Below are 8,603 nucleotides of genomic sequence, written 5' to 3'. Positions count from 1 at the left end.
CAGAAAAGATGGAAAAGGACAGCAAAACAGTTACTAATACAACATACTTGAAAACTAAATTTGGGGCAGGGCGTTGGTGGCCCACGCCTTTAATCCCAGCACTTGGGAGGCAGAGGCAGGTGGATCTCTGTGAGTTCGAGGCCAGCGTGGTCTACAGAGTGAGTTCCAGGACAGCCTCCAAAGCCAGAGAAACCCTGTCTCGAAAAACCAAAAGAAAAAAAAAAAAAGAAAAAAAGAAAACTAAATTTGGTAACATACATATACAGTTTTATTATTCATTTGTAGACAGGGATTCACTATGTAGCTTAGGCTGGCCTCCAAGAGCTCCGATTTAATGCAACAGTTTTCAAGTACACAGTTTTACTTGAGGCACTTCCTCCGAATTCAAGAGTAGTCTTGGGTTTTTTCTCAGTGTCTTATCTTTCATTTATTTATTCGTTCAAGGAATGAGGCATTTATTGTGCTCTGAGATGCTGGTGATACAAATTAGTACAACCAGTTTGTATGTATGGAAATATAATCCAGTAGTTCATGCTGGTCTTGAACTCAATAAGCATCCTCCAACTCCTGATCCTGCTGCTTTAGTCTCTGATGTATGTTGGAACTGCAGGGATGTCTATGGGTAACTTTTTAAGGTTTATTTTTTATTATTTATTTGTGTATATGTGCATGAGTGTGAGTGCCTGCAGACACCAGAAGAGGGCACAAAACCTCCTGGACCTGAAGTTACAGGAATTTGAGTACTATCAAGTAGGTGCTAGGAACTGAATTCTTGTCCTCAGGAAGAACATAAGTGCCCTTAATGGGTGAAGCCTCTTCAGCTCCTGAAAAACTTAAAAAAAAAAAAAAGAAAAAAGAGAAAGAAAAAGAAAAAGTGCAGCAGTGGAGACTGAACTTAGAGACTTGAGTGTCCTGGGCAAGTACTTGACCACCAAACTGTATTCTCAGCCCTCATGAATAATTATTGAAAAAAAATGTGCCAGTAAATCAGTGTTCACAATAACTCCCCACAGACCACCTAATGAAAACTCAGTGATACCCAGAGAAGAAAATTCTTGAGGCACAACTTTAGAATGCATGCTATCAGTATTACTTTGTAAAATAGGAAAGACTGGTTCATTTGGTAAATTCTAAGAAATAAAAAAAACTTCACACTTGGGTGGGAGGTGGGGTGAAGCTCGGTTGGTAGACTTCTTAATAACAGACACTAGCACCCATATAACCCACAAACCCCAACATGGGCATGTCATTATCCCACTGCTTCACCGGAGGTGGCCATAGACTTAGACCATGAGGGTGAATTAACCTTTGGCAGCCTAGGTGAGGCCGGCTTAGGCTACAAAATGCGCTGATTCCATGGAAAACACACACACACACACACACACACACACACACACACACACACACACACACACACACCCCTATTCCCCCACGCCCCAAACCAAGTCACATCAGATGGAGGGGGGAAAAAAAAACAAAGAAAATTCAAAAGACTCAGAAATTACAAAAAGACCACTTTTATTTTAGTTATGATTTTGGAGACAGGTGTTCTTGTATCCCAGACTGGTTTAGAATTTACTATGTAGCGGATGCTGGCTTTGAACCTCTTTCTTGTCACCATCTCAAGTACTGGGACAGGCGAGCACTCTCTCACCGTGCTGGAGATGGATTCCAGGGCTTCCTGCATGCCAGGCAGGGGTTTTACAAACTGAGCCCTGGGTGGTGGTGCAAGGTGTGCGCCTTTATCTTGAAAACACGACAAAATCCACGGCGGGCGGAGGTGCTGGCCCGGTGTCCAGAGGCGCACAAAGAACAGGTTGACAAAAAGGTGTCTGGAGACCGCGGTGACTGAATGGACCAGACGGATCATTTTTTCCTGGGCTGGCAGATTATGCAACATGGCCACGGGCATCGCGAGCGTGAGGGAGAGGCTCGACAGAAACGCTTTTGTCAGCAGCATCTCCATCGGGGCGTCCCCACCCCCATCCTCGCCCCACCGGTCCGCCATCAACCGCGGCGCACCCCGGCCTGGTCCCGCCCCTCGCCCCGCCCCCGCGCCGCTCGCCCTCCAAGGCCTCGCGTCTGCCCTCGACCTCGGGGCTCCGTTCCAGTCTCTGCTCCCCTTTCTAGCCCACCAAAAGAGGGGAGCGAGCGCCCAGACGCGGGAACAAACGAGCTTTTCTCTCGGGCCTGCCGGGATCCAACGTGGCCGCTAACTCCGGGCCGGAAGCGGAAGTGACGTCACGCACACCGACTCCCCCCTTTTTCTCGGGGCTCCGGGACCTTCTCGGCGGTCGTCCGAGGGCGCTCCGCTCGGCTCGGTGAGGATTTGGGGAGGGCGTGCGGGGAGCCGGCCCCGGGAGGGAGAGGACTAGCTAGGCCTCTGCGGGGAGGCGCCGGGCTCTGCCCGCGGCGCCGCGCGTCCTTCGGGTTCTGCAGCCCTTCCCGGGGCCGCGGCCCGAGTGCGCATCCCGACGCTGCGCAGAGCCATTGGCACCCACCTTTCTTCTGAGGCGGTGCAGAGTAACCTTTGTGGGCTTGTTCTCCTCCACCCCGAAAGAACAGGCTTTCCGCCATTGGCATCACGGTGAGACACTCGCTGCATCGTCCAGGCTCGGACCGGGCGGTTCTGTCTGCTGCAGCCCAGCTTTGGCCGAAAGGTGGGTGAGGACAGCCCTTTCTTAGTCTCTTCTTTTTGTGTGCGTGTGGAGAGGAACGTTTTATCTGAAAATGTACCTTTCGTGGAACATCTGTTTACCTGAGACACATCACATTTTTTTTAAAAGAAGGTAACTTTGTTATACACTTACGCAGGATGCATTTATCAACACGTAAATATAAACGTACGTAGACCCTACACGGATCTCTTTGTGTCGAAGAAAGTAAGGATAACAAGTTACTCTGGTTGATGCTGGTGGGGGTGCAACTCGGGACCTCACGATGCTAAGCACTCTCCTGCTGAGCTACACCCTAGCCCAAATAGTTAGCTATTGTCTGAACGTTGTAGGCCTGTGCCTCCTTGCAGACTTTAAAAAATGGAGGCTTTGTTGGGCTAATACTGATTGGCTTTTTCCAAGGAAAAATAAAATAACATTTTACGGCGAGGTATTTGAGATAAGTTGAGAATTTCAGACATGATACTTATACAGAATGGGTAATGCATCTTCTAAAAAATGAAGATATCCACCCAGTAAGACCTTAATAGTAATGTTTTAATCAAGGTAATAAAAAATAATAATGTTATTTAATGTCTTCTTGGTGTGAAATCAGAATTTCTTCATTGTTATAAAATTGGGTGTTTTTGTATCCAGGATCTCTTCAAAGTTTCTTTGTTTTGCTTTTGTGCTTGTGGCAATTGAATCTAGGGCTTTGTTCATGTTGGGTAAGCTCTCTACCACTGAGCTGTAAACCCAGACCTCTTTAAGGCATTTCCGTTGTTTACTTAGCATATTTAAATTTTAATTACTTTTTAAAATTAGGTATTTATGTATGGGGTGTGGGTTTATGTCTTCGAGTGCACTGCCCTGGGGTGTCAGAAAAGGGCATGGGGGGTCCCTGGAGCTGGAGTTACAGGAGGTTGTGAGCCACCTGGTGTGGTGTTGGGAACCAGATCTCAGGTTCTAGAAGGGCAGTGTAAGTACTCTTAACTGATGAGCCCTTTATCTCTTCAGTTCCCTTTAAGGCTCCTAAAGAGAACTTGAGATGTCTTTTAGATTCTTTGAACCTTGAGCAGTCATGTTGTTAGTGTGTATTTCTCCTCATTTCTATGTATGTTTTGATGGGTGTTTTTGTTGGCATTTTACACCGTGGTCCGTTCCCCCCCCCCCCCCAGGCAGGGTTTCTCCGAGGCTTTTGGAGGCTGTCCTGTCCTGGAACTAGCTCTTGTAGACCAGGCTGGCCTCGAACTCAGAGATCTGCCTGCCTCTGCCTCCCGAGTGCTGGGATTAAAGGTGTGCGCCACCAACGCCCGGCTATTTTTCCCCCGTTTTAACATTTTTTTTTTCTGTAGATGCTTTGATGGCTGAGTGAGAGAAGGGGTAGAGTGCCTAGGATATTTGAGGCCTTGGGTTTCATCCTCAGCACTACAAAGGAAGGGGCAGGTAGTGAAAGAAATCCTGCTAAGCTTGTTCTTAAATCCCAGAACAAATGCATTACAAATTGATCAGAGTTTTGGAAGTTAATATACTCTATTGAGTTAATATATTCTATTGGTATATGAGAGTGCATGAAGGAAATAAAAGTGTGTGTGTGTGTGTGTGTGTGTGTGTGTGTGTGTGTGTGTGAGAGAGAGAGAGAGACAGAGACAGAGACAGAGACAGAGAGACAGACGGTGGTTGCTGAACCTAAAGCCTTGGCCGTGATGAGTGCTCTATCACTGAGCTACATCCCCAACTTTTTACTTCTTAAACTCTATTTTATTTTGTCCATATGAGTGCATGTGTGTGTATGCTGTGCTGTGTGGAGGTCAGAGGATAACCTACTGGAGTCCATTCTTCTATCATGGGGCCTGGGAATTGAACTCAGGGAACATTGGGCTTGGTGACAAATGCCTTTATACAATCAGCCACCTCTCTGGGCTTTGTGCTTTTCCTCCTCCTCCTTCTTCCTTCTCCTCTATTTGTCTTCCCCCAGCCCCCAGCATAATGGTTCCATATACCTTTTTACTTGAATATATTCATTGTACAAAATAATGGGTTTCATTATGACATTTTAATACATTCATATAATGTATTTTGATCATATTCACTCACTCCCAAGAGAAGTGAGTTCTAAGTTGAGACTAAATGACAGGGTATGGGAATGGCCATGTTGAAAGAGAGGGACGTAGGAGGTAAAGAGGATGGTAAGCAGTGACTAATTATATTTATACAGTACAGGAGGAGAACCTTTAGTTACTCCCAGGCTTGACGGTAATTTTACTTACTTTCTTTGGTGGTGCACAAACTCTTATCCCAGAAATTGGGTGGTGGAGACAGAGGCAGGAGGATTGCTGCAAGTTTAAAGCCAGTCAAGGCTATATAGCAAGACCCTATCTAAGTAAACAAGGGGGTTCAGTGGTTAAGAACACTGGTTGCTCTTGCAGAGGACCTGGGCTTGATTTCTAGCACCTGCACAACACCTCATGCCATCTGTTAAGTCCAGTTCCAGGGGAATCAGGCATACAAGTGGTAGGCAGGCATACATGCAGACGAAACACTCATACCTATAAAATAAAATAATCACAACAATGAAACAAACAGGCTAGAAAATTTCACCTATGTTATTAATCTTAGGAAATGTTATTGATCCTAAATAGTCAAAGCCTCTGTTTTTTTTTTTTTTTTTTTTTTTTTTTTTTTTGGTTTTTCGAGACAGGGTTTCTCTGTGGCTTTGGAGGCTGTCCTGGAACTAGCTCTTGTAGACCAGGCTGGCCTCGAACTCACAGAGATCCACCTGCCTCTGCCTCCCAAGTGCTGGGATTAAAGGCGTGCGCCACCAACGCCCGGCCCAAAGCCTCTTTTGAGTGTTTTTTAGACTGCCTTGGGTTTCCCCTATCTAAACTAGGACTCAATTTCCCTGGGGGAATGTTCTAGTTCTACTTAAAGGAGGACCAGTCCTGTGTGTCTGCCTATAGATACTGACACGAGCTGGAACCACTCCAGGGATAAATGACCAGAAGACTCCCCTGCCGGTGAGGTGTTGCTGATTTTATCAGGGGATACTTTGCCTTGACAATATCCATGTTATCTTCTATATTTATTTGCCTTTTAAGGGACATAGATTAAAAATTGATGGTGTCAGAGGAGTGAAAAAAAAAGATGAGGGAAAGCTAGGCATGGTAGTGAATACCTGTAATCCCAAATTTTGAAGGTGAAGCAGAAGGATATAGATCAACCTGAGTGACATACTGAGTTCCATGTAAACCTAGGCTACATGAGACCTTGTAGCCAAACAAAAAAAAATTAATAAGGAGTTGTTACTATACAGTTGATGAGGTTGTACATACAATGCTTGTGACAGATTTAGTGAAATAACTTGAACTATTAGTAGTATCTGCTGAATGTTTGAATGTGAATGTTCCGACACAGTAGAAAAGTCAAAACTATTATTTAAATATGAAAATTATTACAAGTATTACAATTATTACATATACAGTGTTCTGCCTACATGCCAGAAGAGGGTACCAGATTGAATTGTAGATGGTTGTAGGCCACCATGTGGTTGCTGGGAATTGAACTCAGATTCCTGGAAGAGCAGTCAGTGCTCTTAACCTCTGAGCCATCTCTCCAGCCTGAGTATTCACAATTATTATCTAAAATTATATTCAGTTAGAAACAACTGTGAGGGCTGGGGATGTGGCTCAGTTGGCAGAGTCTTGCCTTGTCTGCAGGGAGCCTTGGGTTCCATCTCTTGGTTTGCATATACTTGACTATAGTATATAGTCTTGTAATTCTGAGACTCAGTAGGCAGAGACAGGAGACTCATCTTACAATAAATTGGAGGAATAAATCAATGATAGTACCACATACAGATGAATTTCTTTGACATCTCCTTTTCCTACCCTTTGAAATCTGGGACCGTGTGAATGCTAAGTGAGTGCTGTACCACTAAGCTACATTTCTGTCTTCCTCACAAGGATGCATGCCCTCTTAAGTCAGTTGACTTTATTAGAAGACACTTGTTTAAAAACTAAAAGGAGAATGTTTGTATACTTACTAATTAGTGCAGTGTGACATGAGTGAGCATGCTGATGGACATCTGTAATCACAGCACTTGGAAGACAGGTAGGTGCAACTTGGGGCCAGCCTGAGCTACAGAGCAGGTAGCAAAGGTGGGAGGGAAGAGCAGCGCTGTGCTGAAGGAGAGCTTGCGGCATGCGGCAACAGTCCAGTGTGGTTGCTTAGCTCTTGCAGGGGTTTGACATTTATAGTAGTAATGAGACAAGTCTATATTCTAGCTAAGAAGATACAAAGGAAGTTGTAGCTTTTCCCCAGAGTGAAGAGAAACAGTCCCTCATAGACATGATATCACTATCACAAGGCATATTCATTAATCCTCATGTTTAGATACTTTCTGAGTGAGTAGTATTGTTAACCAAAGATTAAGTAGCTAGGACTGGCTACTCAGACCTTTAATCCCAGCTACTAGTAGGGTAAGAAGATTGAAAATTCAAGGCCATTAAGGGTTTTTCCCCCCCTTTTTTTATTTAAAGCATTTTATTCATTTTACATACCAAACACAGTTCCCCTTCCCTCCCCTCCCCCTCCCACTCTCCCCTACTCCCCCTCTAGCACAGTCCTGAGTTCAACAACAGCCTAGTCAACTTAGTACCACTGTCTTTTACTTTTTTCCCCTTCCCCCGTGGTTGTATTTTCAGGTATTGTTACCTTATTTCTTTCAGTAAGAATATTGTTCTGGATTGTATATCTGACAGAACGCCCTTCATTCTCTTCCTTTCTCTCTCCTTTTTATAGATTTTTAGGAGTGTGTACATGCGTGTGTGTGCTCCTGGATCTCCCTGGTGTTGGAATTATAGGCAGTTGTGAGCTGCCAAGATGGGTGCTGGGAGTTAAACTCTGAGTCTGTGAGAGAAGTGCACAGTCATTCCAGAGCCATCTCTGTAGCGCCTTTTCCTTTGTGTTATTTTTAGTTGTAACTTTCTGCTAACTTATGCATCATCGATGAATATGAGACTCCAAACTTCCTTTTTGCCTTGAATATATCCTGATTTTTCTTTGGTAGTTGGGAACACCGGCTGTAGCCAGTAGGTTAGTGCCCCTTTGCCTTTTGATTAGGTATTTGGTGCTAGACAAAGCTAAAGTGACCATGTGACAGTCTCATTTCCAGTGTCTTCTGAGAAATGCCTTCCCTTGAGTCTAATATGGGACTGAAGGCAAAAATTCTTTGGGTAAAGCCAATTTCACATGTATTCATCTGTTCTCCCACGCAAGTTGTGTGTGGGAGACCTTGCAAAGTCCTGATTCAGCCTTCTGTGTTAGAAGGAAGTGTTATATTGTTCTGATATGTAGTGTGTAGGCATTTGTAGCATCTTTTCTTGAGAGGGAGTTTTGCTCAGAATAGCCTCAAATTCTCAGACCTCTTCCTACCTGCTGGCCTACACACAAACATCACACACCCACCTATTTTGGTGTTTTTTGGGGTGGGGTGGGATACAGGTGTGTTGGCGAAGAAATAGTCTCACCATGTACCTGAGGCTGTCCTAGAACTCACTATAGTCTTGAACTTGTACTCCTCCTGCCTCAGCCTCTTAAATGCTGATATTACAGCTGCATCCTGTCTTTATCAGTGCTTTCATCAATATTGTACATGTCTAGACTTTTTATCTTTATTTTCTTAACAATGCAGCACAACAGCCACTTGGCATGTATATTACTATATTAGGGCTTTTTGTTTTGTGTTTTTGAGTCAGGCTCTCATTTTGTCCAGGCTTGCCTTGAACTCAATATCCAGGGAAATCTTCAACTCCCAATCTTCTGTCTACACCACCTAATGCTGCGATTACAGGCATGTGCCAGTACCTGGCTTACACTGTGCTCTGCCAGGGATTGGATTTAGGGTCTCGTGCATGCTAGAAAAGTACCCTGCCGGGCTGGAGAGATGGC

At 44.6% G+C, this 8,603-nt stretch overlaps 1 protein-coding gene across 4 annotated transcripts in view; it reads left to right on the top strand.

The window, feature by feature from the left end:
• The first annotated feature begins 2,197 nt into the window (after positions 1–2,197).
• Positions 2,198–8,603, top strand: part of LOC101837265 (zinc finger protein OZF) — a 28,360-nt gene continuing 21,954 nt past the window's right edge. For 3 of the 4 annotated variants that reach the window (XM_021232060.2, XM_021232059.2, XM_021232057.2), the window contains exons 1-2: positions 2,210–2,321; positions 2,566–2,660. The gene's annotated coding sequence lies outside the window, so the exon portion shown is untranslated. Of the gene's footprint in view, positions 2,322–2,560; positions 2,661–8,603 lie in introns of all 4 variants that reach the window. The other variant, XM_021232058.2, reaches the window with a different exon arrangement.

This window comes from Mesocricetus auratus, unplaced genomic scaffold (genome assembly GCF_017639785.1).
Source record: "Mesocricetus auratus isolate SY011 unplaced genomic scaffold, BCM_Maur_2.0 Super-Scaffold_100022, whole genome shotgun sequence".
In the NCBI taxonomy this organism is placed as follows: Eukaryota; Metazoa; Chordata; class Mammalia; order Rodentia; family Cricetidae; genus Mesocricetus; species Mesocricetus auratus.
The sequence above is the reverse complement of the archived record's forward strand: the minus strand, read 5'-3'. Positions and strand labels throughout refer to the sequence as shown.